At 37.8% G+C, this 17089-nt stretch overlaps 1 protein-coding gene across 4 annotated transcripts in view; it reads right to left on the bottom strand.

Annotated features, from left to right (window-relative positions):
* Positions 1–17089, bottom strand: part of HHLA2 (HHLA2 member of B7 family) — a 139343-nt gene that overhangs the window by 60134 nt on the left and 62120 nt on the right. For 2 of the 4 annotated variants that reach the window (XM_082697374.1, XM_082697375.1), the window contains one exon: positions 415–465. The exons of the other annotated variants lie outside the window; for them this stretch is intronic. The gene's annotated coding sequence lies outside the window, so the exon portion shown is untranslated. The remainder of the gene's footprint in view (positions 1–414; positions 466–17089) is intronic. 4 annotated transcript variants of the gene reach the window in all.

Genomic DNA, 17089 nt, shown 5'->3' with positions numbered 1-17089 from the left:
TTTTTTTGCTTAAACAATCTAGTAACAAAAAGGTAGAGAAGGGATGGAGAAGACAAAGAAGGACCTCTAACTTCTCCACAAAAGACAACAGAGAATGATGATTTCCTATCCATCTATGACGTTTTCATGGAGCGATAGACTAGGACAGAAACAGAGAACCAAGCAAATATTTCTATTAAGTACCCTCAAGAAATTCCTTTTTTCCTCTTCCTTCCTGTCTCCTCTTTCAACTTCAGGACTCTTGCATACTCTTTCTGAGTTCCAACTCCAAAGGACAAAAGGAAGAAGATGGTAATTCCTGAAAGTGGCAGATGTTTTCCACCCAGAGGATCCCTGAGGCAAGATTAAATAAGTGGCTACAAATTAATTGGGGGAAAACACTGATGCACTAATTTCTAAAAATGTATTACTTGCCTTGAATTGAATATCTTGCATTGTAAGAATCCAGAAATCCCCAACTGTAACCTAAACAAATGAAAGTACAATTAGTAGGACAGAAAGATGGGGGAGATGTTAAATTGTCAATAAAATCATGTCTGTGTCAACATACTGTCAGCAAAAGTAGACAGGTGGGAGCCGAGAGAGTAAAATATTTACAGGTTTATAGGTAATCTAGTACTTATTCTTTCACACCTATTTTCTAGTGACTAACTCTCCTCCTAGAGGAAAACAGAAAATGAATTGAGGTGTTCTACAACCCAATTCATATACCCTAAAAAGGTCAGATTGTTGAATCTTCATATTAAAATTCATTGTCCACTTAGAGAAATCGCATTTACGTAACTAGTAAGCATGCATTCTTGTAGGAATTAGATGGTGAATGTAAAGAGCAGTACAGAATTCAAACCTCAGACCCTCACTAACCTTATTTCCTAAACCTGTGACACATCTCAACTTTCTTCTGAAATGAAAATGTCAACCCAGTACCCTCAGCTCAGATATGTGGATTAAATAAATGAGTTTTATCTTTATAATGCACAACTAACACCCAGACCACTCAGGGGCTCAGTGAATGGATTCCTCTGATTAAACCATCTTAAGGACCAGAGAAATGAAGGGTTAACGGAGAAGTCAGAGAAAGTGAGAAATAAGATATGCTACTTGTTTCCAAGAAGAAAGAAGTAGGCAAAGGCGACCTTATGCCTGCTCAAGTTGAGGGAGACAGATAGAATCCTTATAAGGAGAAATTACAAGAAATTTGTCAAGCAGATAAAAATGACTGTGGGTCATCCTCAAAATGTCAAAAGCAAAAGAGGAACAATCAAGTCTCTCAAATTACTGTAAGGAAGGTAGTAAGAGCACAAGAGATTAGGACACCTGACATAATTAGGGGCAGGGTAAGGAGAAACAGCAGACTTCAGCTTGTGGTGAATAAAGACTATGGGGAAAGGATTTTTGAGGGAATAGGCGGTAACTTAAAAAAAAAAGACTACAAGAAGGTAACTGTAGGAGAAAGCAAATGCCTTGGAAAACAACGGAGCATTTGGAATCTTCAGAAAAGGAAATGAATAAAAGTAGAAACTAGAGCAACCATACACTTGGAGTTCAACCATCTATTTCTGCTGTCATGTCTCTGGAATTCACATGCAAGACAAAAGGAGGGCAAAAGTCCTGCAAAGACAACTTGCAGAACCACATCAGAGCAAACAACTCCAAGAGCACAAGAAGGCATAAGATTCTGAAATGTAATCTACAAAGCACACTTAGGATATAAAGCTGTTTTGCATATGAGATAAAAAGCTACATTCAATGGGGAAAGTTGGTTTAAAGGGTCTAGATCTCATCATTCTCAAATTTTAAAAAGACTAACTCCAACACCAGAAGACATAAATTAGAAGAAATATTTGTGGAAGTCTAATCTCCTCTTTCCTTTACAATGGGAAAGGAAAATTTGCTTTTGTTTTATTGTAATGCTATGAATTATTTCCTCTGCATCCGAAGATAAACCCAAATATGTGATGTCATTGTTCATTTTTTATTACTTTCAATCCCAAGATTAAAGCCCATTTGGACAATGGGTAAACAATGCTAGGAGTCTTAAAATAAGGTGTTAGAAATTCACAGCTCTGTTACAAGCGATAACAACCACAACAATGACAACAAATTTCCAGAACAAACTGGCTTAGACAACAATGGAAATTTCCTGAGAAACTATCTAAAGATACTGAGAGCCTCAAGCCAGTATGATCAGGAACCATCTTACCAGGTCTCATGTCTCTGCTTTACCTTCTCTGACTTTGCTCATGGTAATGAAGGGGCTGCAGAAATCTTGGGCCTGATATCTGCACAACACCTGATCCTGATGGAAAGAAGAGGCGCTTCAGCCAGCACCTTCTATTGAGAAGTCTGTTTCCCAGAAGCCCAAGAAAACAATTTTTTTTTCTTTTTAAAGATTTTATTTATTTATTTGAGAGAGAGAGATCACAGTAGACAGAGAGGCAGGCAGAGAGAGAGAGAGAGGGAAGCAGGCTCCCTGCCGAGCAGAGAGCCCGATGCGGGACTCGATCCCAGGACCCTGGGATCATGACCTGAGCTGAAGGCAGCGGCTTAACCCACTGAGCCACCCAGGTGCCCCAGAAAACAAATTTTTGCACATCATTAGCTCACCTGGGCTATGTTATCCCACCCATCTGTGGAGCTGGCATCTCCCACTCCTTAACTAGTTTCTCCTGGGAGCACTATTTTAATAAACCATTTGCACCTAAATCTTTGGCTAAGCAGCTGCTTGTAACAGACTCTTCCTTAAGATGCAAACAATGGGGGCTCCTGAGTGGCTCAGTGGGTTAAAGCCTCTGTCTTCAGCTCAGGTCATGGTCCCAGGGTCCTGGGATTGAGCCCCGCATTGGGCTCTCTGCTTAGCAGGGAGCCTGTTTCCCTTCCTCTCCCTGCCTGCCTCTCTGCCTACCTGTGATCTCTGTCTGTCAAGTAAATAAATAAAATCTTAAAAAAAAAGACAGAAACAATATACTGAAATTCCCTGACAGGTTATCCTCGAAAGCCCTAAGCTGTTCCTTCCCACCTCCACATCTCTGCAAATGCTGGCATTTCACACTGAATAAGACACTCTCATTTTCTCATACATGCCCTTCCCCGGGTTCTGTGCTGCTTCTCCCCTGACCTAGGCTCCTATTTCTGCAGTTCTGAGATCTCTTCTCTGTGCGTTCTGAAAACATCATTCCATAATAAACTGCTCTTTGCCCACACCTGCATAGAGTCCTGCTGCCTTCCAGCCTCAGTTGACACATGACTCATTCTCAAAAGAACCATTTTCCGTTCTCCTTTTTCTTAATAACGAATTTCCTATCTCCTTTCACATTGTAATCTGGAAATAAAGCTGTCAGTCTCTGTGCACAATAATGCTCTCTCCAAACTCTCACCATCTGTATCATCAGGGCTTCAAGATCTCACCGTGAGAATCTAAAGGAACCCTTACTCCTCCATAGGAAGGTACATAGGGAGTGTCAACTGGGATATATATGATTGTGTTAGAGAATTCTTTATATAGAATAGCATTCTTCATATATTTTCTAGGTAGGAGATTCTTTTTAAGTTTTTTTTGAAGTATAATTAACATACATATTTTAGCTTCAGGTGTACAACACAGTGATTCAACAATTCTATACATTACTCCTCACCATAATGAGTGTAGTTAGCATCTATCCCATACAACATTATTACCTATATTCCCTATGCTGTACTTTTCACCAGGTATGAGATGTCATTAAAAAAAATTACATCTGTGGCTCAGAATCATCTGTCTTGGCTTTCTTATGCCTTCATGTTATCAAATTCCAATTGGGTCCATAGATTTTGAGAATTAGCACTAATCTCAGTCTCCCTCTCCATCCCCAGTGTTATCAACATTCTGGGTGAATACGATGCCCACATGATGACAAATACAAAAGTCTTGAGATAAAGGTTAAGAACTCCAAAACTAAGTCATTTCTCCATAAAACCTATCACTTCCAAAGATGGATTCTTGCCCGTATGTCCCAGAATTATTCTATCCTTGAAATATCAAACTCAGAATATCTGTCCCTTAAAAGTTCCCATCATAAGAAAAAGAAATAGTTAAAAAAAAAAAAAACAGAGAAGAGAAAAGGAAAATAAATTGTAAACATGTAACTACGTGTGGTGATGGAAATTGTGATGATCATTTCATAATATATACATATATCATAATATTATGTTCTATACCTAAAACTAAAATGATGTTATGTCAATTTATACATCAATTTAAAAAAATTAATTGAAAAAATATAACATCATTAAAAAAAGACTATCTTACCCTGACACCGTTTCTAACATTCCAATACCTTCTTTCTCCCTTCCCACTAAATTAACAATCTAAGACTTCTAAACCCTGACTCCATCAATTGCTCCCATTCTCACTTAGGCTACTGTGTACTTCCTGAGTTAAATAGTTAAAAACTATTTAATATTTTGAGCTCTTTTTTTTTTTAAAGACTAAACAGATTTCTTTGTTGCCAAGTCAATTTTGATAACTACGGAGCTGCTAGCTTAGCTTACATATAATTAGATTAGTAATATAATTTGCCATTTGTAAACCTCTAAAAGTAATATTTAGCAATCAATGTGGTTATTTTAGAAGAAATCCAGATTCTCACTGACTAATCATGTGGACAAAAAAAGATGACTAGGGATAGCACTCCGGTGTTTCAATAGGCTTTTTTTTCTTTTTCCCCAAAAGATAAGAATGTGGTAGAAAAGTCCACTGTTCCCAATTAGCACCTAATACAACCAATGATGAAATGAATGAAAAACCAACATCTCTAAGGAATTTATCCTACAATTAATGTTAGTGTTTATTATTTTAAATTCTACAAGTAGGTTAAAAAGTACTTTCAATTAAAAACATCAAGTGTATATCTGTTTAAAAAGAGTGGAAGAAGGGAAGTGCCCCACATACCCCCATACCCACTTATTCTCCACCACATACATTTGGAATTAGAGATCAATCCAGTTGTCACTAGCATTTAAACAACCTCTGAGTCACTGAAGCAAGTGGCTCCTGTTGATATCATCTGGACAGTTTTTCACTCCAAAACATGCTAGGATGTTTTTGTTTTAATAGGCTACACAATTTTGTTGTCAAAGAGAGATGCCTGGTCTTATTTTCATAATCAGTATTCCCAGACCACACAATATACCCATGGCTTAAAACCAGTTCAGGAAACAATTATCCACTACTTACTAAAGGGAAAGTACCTTTTCCAAGGCTGAAAAACTAATCAAAGGTCGCAATGACTTTCCAGGACCTGGAAGATTTGCTACTAAATGTGGACCCATTATTCCTAGGGAAATTGAGGAAGGTTAGAGGGAAGTATTGAGTGAGACAGGGGTTCCTTCTGGGTAATCTTCAAGCAATCTACAGAAGGCGTTTCTATGTTCAAAAGGAAAGAAACAGGGATTCTCAGAACTACTTGGGTAGAGCTAGATGCTCTCAATAACTCCTCTGACACGATTGTGAAGAAGCAAGACATTGACCTGTCCTCTCCCTTCAACAGTACCACAAGTCCACAGTACACTATACCATCTGTCTACATCCATCTTCAGAGGCACAGATTTCAGAGGCATAATTCTTATCTATGGCTTCAGCAAAAGTTTCATATTTTTTCTACTAGGTCCCCAATCTAGTAAAGTGGATGATATTTTACATGCTTTCATATACCATATGCCAGATTCACAGCTGTCCTCCACAGATACTGATGTTAAATTGGCTAGAGTGTAGAAGGATGTTTCTGATAGCCATCCTTCTAATCTGAAGAAGTTAGGTATATAAAGTTAGATAAGAGAAGTTCAGAGGAACATGTATTTTTGGATTTAAAAAAAATATTGCCAACTCAGTTTGAGGAGGAAGGTTGAAGTGTTTTATTATATTGACCAAAGGGTAAAACAGTAAAAGGAGAAATAAGATTCTAAATTGGCAGAATTCAAAAATATGATTATAAAAATGCATCAGTTATAGGTAATTTTCTCTTTTGGAAAATCTATGAAAGAGTAATAGATTTTCCCTTCCCAGAAATCTTTTTCCTTCCTAGTTGGCAGGGTTAATGCAGTATAAACTACAGAAAAGAAAAAAAAATTCAATTAGAACACCTATAGAGAGAGCCTTAAAAAGATGAGGACTTAGGAGTGTCTCCTCTATGGAGATATACCTTTGAAAAGATGTTAAAAGCCTGGATAATTAGTTATGAACTATAATAGCCTCCATTTAAGTCCCTATTTGATCTCTATTTAAATGAGAAGATGGAGGTACAGAAAGTAAGTGAATTGCTCAAAGTCACAAAGATACTTAAGCAGTGGACCTGAGTGCCATTCTAAAGCTCATCCTCCTTCTAATCCATGTTGTCTACATCATCAGGAGGCAGAGAAGTGAATTATTTTGGGGCATGTCCACGTGTGACACATCAGCCACACATCTTAGGTGACATGTGCTTTCTGGGTGCTCTTGCCTTCTAAGTGGACACTCAGACCCAGATATATAAAGTAAATAAAGTTAACAAGAAAAAATTGATCTTAGAAAGCTTTCTCATTTTTTGATGCCTATAAAGATGGCTTAAGCAATAAGAAAGATCCCCTTCACCCCTATACACAAGAAGCCCTCTCCTGTGGTTCACTATGTCATAATAGAAGTCACTCAATAAGTGTTGGTGATGTGTCAGGAAATCTGTTAAATAGGTCATACATATGCCTTAAATTTGGTTCTAGCAATAACTCTGTAAAATACATACTAATGTGTCCATTTTATAGGTGAGTAGATTGAGGTGGAAGGAATTGAATGGTTTATTTCAAACTAATAGCAATTGGCAATGCCTAAGTATAAAGCTAGACCTGCTATTCACCTCATACCACATGTCATGGAGAACAGAAAATATGGCCAATGTACATGCTTTGACCAGTTTATTCTCCTCTTTAAATATTCAATAGATTCATGCTCCCCACAAAACAAACTCTTCAAAGTAAAATTTAGGATACCAAAATCTGGTCCCAGGCTACCTTTGAAAATTTCTACTCTTCATTCCTAATTATACACCCTTCAATTATGGTTATAATCATTGACTTGTCTCTTGACCATCCCCTATGCTCAACACATGCTATTTCCTCCATGAAGGATATTATGACAACTACCACCTGTCAAAGCCCTTCCCATTTTTCAAAATCACATATAAACTCTATGTCTTCCATAAAGATTCCTGAGATCCTCCTCCAAATTACTTTCCTTTATACTCCCAGAGTAATGCCATCACTTCTACTGTGGGATTTATCATGCTTGGTCTCTTTATTTTATCAGATTAAGCCCATGGCTGACTAAGACACTTTTATTTTACACATATACTTATATGCATCTATGTATGCTCGACCTGGTAGGTGTGATATGCAACCTCTAAAATGGCCTCAGTGATCTGCCTCCTAGAATTCACACCCTTATGTAATTCATCCCCCTTGAATCTAAGCTACATCTAGTGATTCACTTCTAACAAGTAGAAAACAGCAGAAGTAAAGAGATATCACTTCTAAGAGTAGGCAACAAAAAGATCAATTTCCATTTTGGGCCCTCACTTGCTCCCTTGTTCTCAGGGAGCCAGCTTCCATACTGCAAGCTGCCCTATGGAGAGGTCCACATGGCACAGAGCTGAGAGAGGCATCTTGCTCATAACGAGCAAGGAACTAAGCCTCTCAAGTCCAACATCTCACAAGGAACTGAACCATTCTAATGACTATACCTGTGATATTGGAGGTAAATCCTCTTTCGATCAAGCCTTCAGATGAGACCACGGCCTTGGCTGATACACTGACTATAGCCTCTTGAGAGGCCTTAAGTCAGAGGCACTCAACTAAGCTGTGCACATATTCCTTACTGAGAAAAAACATGTACTAATTCCTTGTTGTTTCAAGGTACTGGATTTTTCCTACTCAAGAGATAACTAATATAATAAGTGTATGATGTATCTGAATTGTATTTTAGGATAGACAGATGTAATGAAAGGTATATCCATCCCAAAAGAAGTACAAAAACTTTACTCATGCCAAATCTATAAAGAAAAATCTATGAACACATTGGTTTATAATTCAAAAGAGCTGAACTATCTTTTTGCCAGGAGTTTATAACCAGAAGGCACTCTAGAAAAAACTCACTTCTGAATGTCCACTATTAAAAGGAGGCTATCCACTCCAGGCACCAAAACTATTTGTAAAAAAATAGTGTAAAGAATATAGACACAAACAGTAAAAGCCTTACCCTACAAAAGCTCTACAAGCTCAGATATTAGGATCCTTGCTTGACAAGGTGCAAGACTAGTGTTCAAAATAGTACCTCACAGAGTATAAAGTCTATTTTTAAATTAGGCAAAATACAATGTGACTGTCTTGAAAGAAGAGGTACAAAATGAGCTGTTTATTGGAGAGACTTATAAAATGGTAATTGTGGGGATGCCTGGGTGGCTCAGTCATTAAGAATCTTCCTTTGGCTCACATCATGATCTCACGGTCCTGGGATTGAGCTCAGTGGGAGGCCAGCTTCTCCCTCTGCCCCTCCCTCTGCTTGTATTCTCTCTCTCACTGTCTCTCTCTCTCTCTGTCAAATAAATAAATAAAATCTTTTAAAAGAGGTAATTGTGTCATTTGCAAAAACCAAAACCAACAAAACAGAACAAAAACAATGAGCATAGATAGACATGCTATAGACTTTAGAAAAGACTAACCTCTAAACATTTCCAAGGATCTAGCTATATTCCATGGTGAAACTTTCTAAAACAAAAAAATGGCACAATAGATGAAGACTCTCAAATTTAATTTGTAGTATCACAAATAACCTTCCTTCCCCTCAAAAAAGGGGTAGAAAATCCAAAGAAAACTTTGTGAGTCAAAAGGTTTCTCCAAATACAGATTCTAAAGACAGAGTAAGTTAGGAATGTATTATCAAGGAAGAATTCAAAATTAGGGTAGTCAGAGGCTAGAATTAAATATCAGAAAAGACAAATGCCAATTCAAGGAAGGGCAAATGAGAAGAGTTAAGAATGAGAGACACCTCTGTGAAGTCACATTTGGAAGAGGCATTGAACGAAGAAGAATGGTCTCTGCTGCTTAGCAGGTGTTTTAACAGTTAACAGTGGAATTTTTTCCCTCTTCCGATTTAAAAAAAAAAAACGGATAGTGATAGAACAAGGAATGTCTAACGGTAAACTGACAGCTCAAGTGGAGTGAGGATCTCCAATTCCTGGGCTCACATTAAACAATAGGAGCTGTAGAAAGAACTTATTTTGCAATTGTAATTCTGGAATCCTTATCAAATTCTCCTAGGTTGTTCACATAGGCTATCATTTTTTTAAAAAAGATTTTATTTATTTATTTGACAGACAGAGATCACAAGTAGGCAGAGAGGCAGGCAGAGAGAGAGAGAGGAGGAAGCAGGCACCCTGCTGAGCAGAGAGCCCGATGCGGGGCTTGATCCCAGGACCCTGGGATCACGACCTGAGCTGAAGACAGCGGCTTTAACCCACTGAGCCACCCAGGCGCCCCTAGGCTACCATTTAAAAAAAATTTTTTTTAATTATTATTATTTAAAAAAATTTTTGATAAACATATAATGTATTTTTATCCCCAGGGGTACAGGTCTGTGAATCGCCAGGTTTACACACTTCACAGCACTCACCATAGCACATACCCTCCCCAATGTCCACAACCCCACCCCCTTCTCCCTCCCCCCCCCCCCAGCGACCCTCAGTTTGTTTTGTGAGATTAAGAGTCACTTATGGTTTGTCTCCCTCTCGATCCCATCGTGTTTCATTTATTCTCCTACAACCCCCCTAACCCCCCACGATGTATCTCCACTTCCTCAAATCAGGGAGATCATATGATAGTTGTCTTTCTCCGATTGACTTATTTCACTAAGCATGATACCTTCTAGTTCCATCCACGTCGTCCCAAATGGCAAGATTTCATTTCTTTTGATGGCTGCATAGTATTCCATTGTATATATATACCACATCTTCTTTATCCATTCATCTGTTGATGGACATCTAAGTTCTTTCCATAGTTTGGCTATTATAGACATTGCTGCTATAAACATTCGGGTGCATGTGCCCCTTTGGATCACTACATTTGTATCTTTAGTATAAATACCTAGTAGTGCAATAGCTGGGTCATAGGGCAGTTCTATTTTCAACTTTTTGAGGAATCTCCATGCTGTTTCCAGAGCGTTTGCACCAGCTTGCATTTCCACCAACAGTGTAGGAGGGTTCCCCTTTCTCCGCATCCTCGCCAGCATCTGTCATTTCCTGACTTGTTAATTTTACCCATTCTGACTGGTGTGAGGTGATATCTCATTGTGGTTTTGATTTGTATTTCCCTGATGCCAAGTGATGTGGAGCACTTATTCATGTGTCTGTTGGCTATCTGGATGTCTTCTTTGCAGAAATGTCTGTTCATGTTTTTTGTCCATTTCTTCACTGCATTATTTGTTCTTTGGGTGTTGAGTTTGCTAAGTTCTTTATAGATTCTGGACACTAGCCCTTTATCTGATATGTCGTTTGCAAATATCTTCTCCCATTCTGTCAGTTGTCTTTTGGTTTTGTTAACTGTTTCCTTTGCTGTGCAAAAGCTTTTGATCTGGATGAAATCCCAATAGTTCATTTTTGCTCTTGCTTCCCTTGCCTTTGGCGATGTTCCTAGGAAGATGTTGCTGTGGCTGAGGTCGAAGAGGTTGCTGCCTGTGTTCTCCACAAGGATTTTGATGGATTCTTTTCTCACATTGAGGTCCTTCATCCATTTTGAGTCTATTTTCATGTGTGGTGTAAGGAAATGGTCCAATTTCATTTTTCTGCATGTGGCCATCCAATTTTCCCAACACCATTTATTGAAGAGGCTGTCTTTTTTCCATTGGACATCTTTCCTGCTTTGTTGAAGATTAGTTGACCATAAAGTTGAGGGTCTATTTCTGGGCTCTCTATTCTGTTCCATTGATCTATGTATCTGTTTTTGTGCAGGTACCATAATGTCTTGATGATGACAGTTTTGTAATAGAGCTTGAAGTCTGGAATTGTGATGCCACCAACTTTGGCTTTCTTTTTCAATATTCCTTTGGCTATTCAAGGTCTTTTCTGGTTCCATATAAATTTTAAGATTATTTGTTCCATTTCTTAGAAAAAATGGGTGGGATTTGGATAGGGATTGCATTAAATGTGTAGATTGTTTTAGGTAGCATAGACATTTTTACAATATTTGTTCTTCCAATCCAGAAGCATGCAACATTTTTCCATTTCTTTGTGTCTTCCTCAATTTCTTTCATGAGTACTTTATAGTTTTCTGAGTATAGATTCTTAGCCTCTTTGGTTAGGTTTATTCCTGGGTATCTTAGAGATTTGGGTGAAATTGTAAATGGGATTGACTTCTTAATTTCTCTTTCTTCTGTCTTGTTGTTGGTGTGGAGAAATGCAACTGATTTCTGTGCATTGATTTTTTTTTTAATTTTTAATTTTTTATAAACATATATTTTTATCCCCAGGGATACAGGTCTGTGAATCGCCAGGTTTACACACTTCACAGCACTCACCAAAGCACATACCCTCCCCAATGTCCATAACCCCACCCCCCTTCTCCCAACCCCCTTCCCCCCAGCAACCCTCAGTTTGTTTTATGAGATTAAGAGTCACTTATGGTTTGTCTCCCTCCCAATCCCATCTTGTTTCATTTATTCTTCTCCTAACCACTTAAGCCCCCATGTTGCATCACCACTTCCTCATATCAGGGAGATCATATGATAGTTGTCTTTCTCTGCTTGACTTATTTCGCTAAGCATGATACGCTCTAGTTCCATCCATGTTGTCGCAAATGGCAAGATTTCATTTCTTTTGATGGCTGCATAGTATTCCATTGTGTATATATACCACATATTCTTGATCCATTCATCTGTTGATGAACATCTAGGTTCTTTCCATAGTTTGGCTATTGTGGACATTGCTGCTATAAACATTCGGGTGCACGTGCCCCTTTGGATCACTACGTTTGTATCTTTAGGGCAAATATCCAGTTGTGCAATTGCTGGGTCATAGGGCAGTTCTATTTTCAACATTTTGAGGAAACTCCATACTGTTTTCCAGAGTGGTTGCACCAGCTTGCATTCCCACCAACAGTGTAGGAGGGTTCCCCTTTCTCCGCATCCTCGCCAGCATCTGTCATTTCCTGACTTGTTGATTTTAGCCATTCTGACTGGTGTGAGGTGATATCTCATTGTGGTTTTGATTTGTATTTCCCTGATACCGAGTGATATGGAGCACTTTTTCATGTGTCTCTTGGCCATCTGGATGTCTTCTTTGCAGAAATGCCTGTTCATGTCCTCTGCCCATTTCTTGATTGGATTATTTGTTCTTTGGATGTTGAGTTTGCTAAGTTCTTTATAGATTTTGGACACTAGTCCTTTAACTGATATGTCGTTTGCAAATATCTTCTCCCATTCTGTCAGTTGTCTTTTGGTTTTGTTAACTGTTTCCTTTGCTGTGCAAAAGCTTTTGATCTGGATGAAATCCCAATAGTTCATTTTTGCTCTTGCTTCCCTTGCCTTTGGCGATGTTCCTAGGAAGATGTTGCTGTGGCTGAGGTTGAAGAGGTTGCTGCCTGTGTTCTCCTCAAGGATTTTGATGGATTCCTTTTGCCTGTGCATTGATTTATATCCTGACACTTTACTAAATTCCTGTACAAGTTCTAGCAGTTTCGGAGTGGAGTTTTTTGGGTTTTCCACATATAGTATCATATCATCTGTGAAGAGTGATAGTTTGACTTCTTCTTTGCCGATTTGGATGCCTTTAGTTTCTTTTTGTTGTCTGATTGTTGAGGCTAGGACTTCTAGTACTATGTTGAATAGCAGTAGTGATAATGGACATCGCTGCCATGTTCCTGACCTTAGCGGAAAAGCTTTCAGTTTTTCTCCATTGAGAATGATATTTGTGGTGGGTTTTTCATAGATGGCTTTGATAATATTGAGGTATGTACCCTCTATCCCTACACTTTGAAGAGTTTTGATCAGGAAGGGATGCTGTACTTCGTCAAATGCTTTTTCAGCATCTATTGAGAGTATCATATGGTTCTTGTTCTTTCTTTTATTAATGTGTTGTATCACATGGATTGATTTGCAGATGTTGAACCAACCTTGCAGCCCTGGAATAAATCCCATTTGGTAGTGGTGAATAATCTTTTTAATGTACTGTTGAATCCTATTGGCTAGTATTTTGGTGAGAATTTTCGCATTTGTGTTCATTAAGGATATTGGTTTGTAATTCTCTTTTTTGATGTGATCCTTATCTGGTTTGGGGATCAAGGTGATGCTGGCCTCATAAAATGAGTTTGGAAGTTTTCCTTCCATTTCCATTTTTTGGAACAGTTTCAGGAGAATAGGAATTAGTTCTTCTTTAAATGTTTGGTAGAATTCTCCTGGGAAGCCATCTGGCCCTGGGCTTTTGTTTGTTTGGAGATTTTTGATGACTGTTTCAATCTCCTTACTGGTTATGAGTCTGTTCAGGTTTTCTATTTCTTCCTGGTTCAGTTGTGGTAGTTTATACGTCTCTAGGAATGCATCCATTTCTTCCAGATTGTCAAATTTGCTGGCGTTGAGTTGCTCATAATATGTTCTTATAATTGTTTCTATTTCTTTGGTGTTAGTTGTGATCTCTCCTCTTTCATTCATGATTTTATTTATTTGGGTCCTTTCTCTTTTCTTTTTGATAAGTATGGCCAGGGGTTTATCAATCTTATTAATTCTTTCAAAGAACCAGCTCCTAGCTTCATTGATTTTTTTTTTTTTTTTTTTTTGGTTTCTATTTCATTGATTTCTGCTCTGCTCTTTATTATTTCTCTTCTCCTGCTGGGTTTAGGTTTTCTTTCTTGTTCTTTCTCCAGCTCCTTTAGGTGTAGGGTTAGGTTTTGTATTTGAGACCTTTCTTGTTTCTTTAGAAAGGCTTGTACCACTATATATTTTCCTCTCAGGACTGACTTTGTTGTGTCCCACAGATTTTGAACCATTGTGTTTTCATTATAATTTGCTTCCATGAATTTTTTAATTTTTCTTTAATTTCCTGGTTGACCCATTCATTCTTTAGAAGGATGCTGTTTAGTCTCCATGTATTTGTGTTCTTTCCAAATTTCCTCTTGTGACTGAGTTCTAGCTTCAGAGCATTGTGGTCTGAAAATATGCAGGGAATGATCCCAATCTTTTGATACTGGTTGAGACCTGATTTATGACCCAGGATGTGATCTGTTCTGAAGAATGTTCCATGTGCACTAGAGAAGAATGTGTATTCTGTTGTTTTGGGATGAAATGATCTGAAAATATATCTGTGATGTCCATCTGGTCCAGTGTGTCATTTAAGGCCTTTATTTCCTTGTTGATCTTTTGCTTGGATGATCTGTCCATTTCTGTGAGGGGAGTGTTAAAGTCCCCTACTATTATTGGATTATTGTCAATGTGTTTCTTTGATTCTGTTATTAATTGGTTTATATAGTTGGCTGCTCCCACGTTAGGGGCATAGATATTTAAAATTGTTAGATCTTCTTGTTGGACAAACCCTTTGAGTATGATATAGTGTCCTTCCTCATCTCTTATTATAGTTTTTGGCTTAAAATATAATTGATCTGATATAAGGATTGCCACCCCAGCTTTCTTCTGATGTCCATTGGCATGGTAAATTGTTTTCCACCCCCTCACTTTAAATCTGGAGGTTTCTTTGGATCTAAAATGAGTTTCTTGTAGGCAACATATTGATGGGTTTTGTTTTTTTTATCCATTCTGATACCCTGTGTCTTTTGATTGGGGCATTTAGCCCATTAACATTCAGGGTAACTATCGAGAGACATAAATTTAGTGTCATTGTATTGCCTATAAGGTGACTGTTACTGTATATTGTCTCTGTTCCTTTCTGATCTACTACTTTTAGGCTCTCTCTTTGCTTAGAGGACCCCTTTCAATATTACCTGTAGAGCTGGTTTGGTGTTTGCAATTTCTTTCAGTTTTTGTTTGTCCTGGAAGCTTTTAATCTCTCCTTCTGTTTTCAATGATAGCCTAGCTGGATATAGTATTCTTGGCTGCATGTTTTTCTCGTTTAGTGCTCTGAATATATCATGGCAGCTCTTTCTGGCCTGCCAGGTCTCTGTGGTTAAGTCAGCTGCCAATCAATATTTTTACCATTGTATGTTACAGACTTCTTTTCCCGGGCTGCTTTCAGGATTTTCTCTTTCTTGCTAAGACTTGTAAATTTTACTATTAGGTGACAGGGTGTGGACTATTCTTGTTGATTTTGAGGGGGGGTTCTCTGCACCTCCTCGAGTTGATGCTTGTTCCCTTTACCATATTAGGGAAATTCTCTACAATAATTCTCTTCAATATACCTTCTGCTCCCTCTCTTTTTCTTCTTCTTCTGGAATCCCAATTATTCAAATGTTGTTTGATCTTATGGTGTCACTTACCTCTTGAATTCTCCCCTCGTGGTCCAGTAGCTATCTGTCCCTCTTTTGCTCAGCTTCTTTATTCTCTGTCATTTGGTCTTCTATATCACTATTTCTTTCTTCTGCCTCATTTATCCAAGCAGTGAGATCCTCCATTTTTTATTGCACCTCATTAATAGCCTTTTTTTATTTCAACTTGGTTAGATTTTAGTTTTTTTATTTCTCCAGAAAGGGCTTTTATCTCTCCAGAGAGGGTTTCTCTAATATCTTCCATGCCTTTTTTGAGCCCGGCTAGAACCTTGAGAATCGTCATTCTGAACTCTATATCTGACATATTACCAATGTCTCTATTGATTACGTCCCTAGCCTTTGGTACTGCCTTTTTATTTTTGTGTGTGGTGAGTTTTTCTGGATTGTCATTTTGTCCAGATAAGAGTATATGAAGGAGCAAATAAAATACTGAAAGGGTGGCAAAGACCACAGGAAAATGCGCTTTAACCAAATCAGAAGAGACCCCAAATCGTGGGAGGGAAAAAGGGGATAAAAAGAAGTTCAGAAAGGAAAAAAAAAATAAAGAAAAAATATAAAAAAAGAAATATATATATATATTAGATAAACTAGTTAAAAAACGTTAAAAAATAAAAGGGTAAAAGTTTAAAAAATTTAGCAGAAGAAAAAAAAAAGATAATTTAAATTAAATTAACCTCAAGACTAAAGAATCATGGGGAGAAAGCCATGAGTTCTGTGTTTTGCTTTCTCTTCCACTGGAATTCTGCTGCTCTCCTTGGTAGGTGAACTTTTTCTTGGCTGTATATTTTTATTTTAATCACCTAGTATTCATCACAACCAGTGTACTCCTTAACCCCCATCACCTATTTAACCCATCTCCCCAACCACCTCCCCCTTCATGTTCCAGAAGTTTGTTCCCTGTAGTTAAGAGTCTGTTTGTTGGTTTGTGCATGTGTGTCTCTCTCTCTGTCTCTTTTTCCCCTCTGTTCATTTGTTTTGCTTCTTAAATTCCATATGGAATTTGGTCCATATGGCCCATGAGACTATATAGTATAACTTTCTCTAAGTTATTTCACTTAGGATTATACTCTCGAGCTTCATCTATGTTGTTGAAAATAGCAAGATTTCTTTTCTTTTTTTTTTTTTGGTTGAATAATATTCCAGAGTGTATATGGAATATATGTTACCACTACTTCATTATACATTCATCTGTTGAAGGAAATTTGGGATGCATCCATAGTTCCACTATTGTAAATAATGCTGCCATAAACATAAGGGTGCATGTATCTCTTTGAATTAATGTTTTTATATTCTTTGAGTAAATACCCAGTAGTGCGATTGGTGTATCGTACAGTAGTTCTATTTTTAACTTTTTGAGGAACTTCCAAACTGTTTTCCATAGTGGCTGCACCAGTTTGCATTCTTACCAATAGTGCAAGAGGATTCCTTTCTCTCCCCATCCCCACCAACACCTGTTATTTCTTGTGTTGTTGATTTTAGCTATTCTGATTGGTGTGAGGTATTAACTTATTGTGGGTTTAATTTGCATTTCCCTGATGACAAGCATAATTTTATTTGTCTGTTGTCCATATGGATGTCTTCTTTGAAGAAATGTCTCTTCATG

This window comes from Mustela nivalis (assembly GCF_964662115.1).
Source record: "Mustela nivalis genome assembly, chromosome: 1".
NCBI classification, from domain to species: Eukaryota; Metazoa; Chordata; class Mammalia; order Carnivora; family Mustelidae; genus Mustela; species Mustela nivalis.
This window is presented reverse-complemented; position numbering and strand designations above follow the sequence as displayed.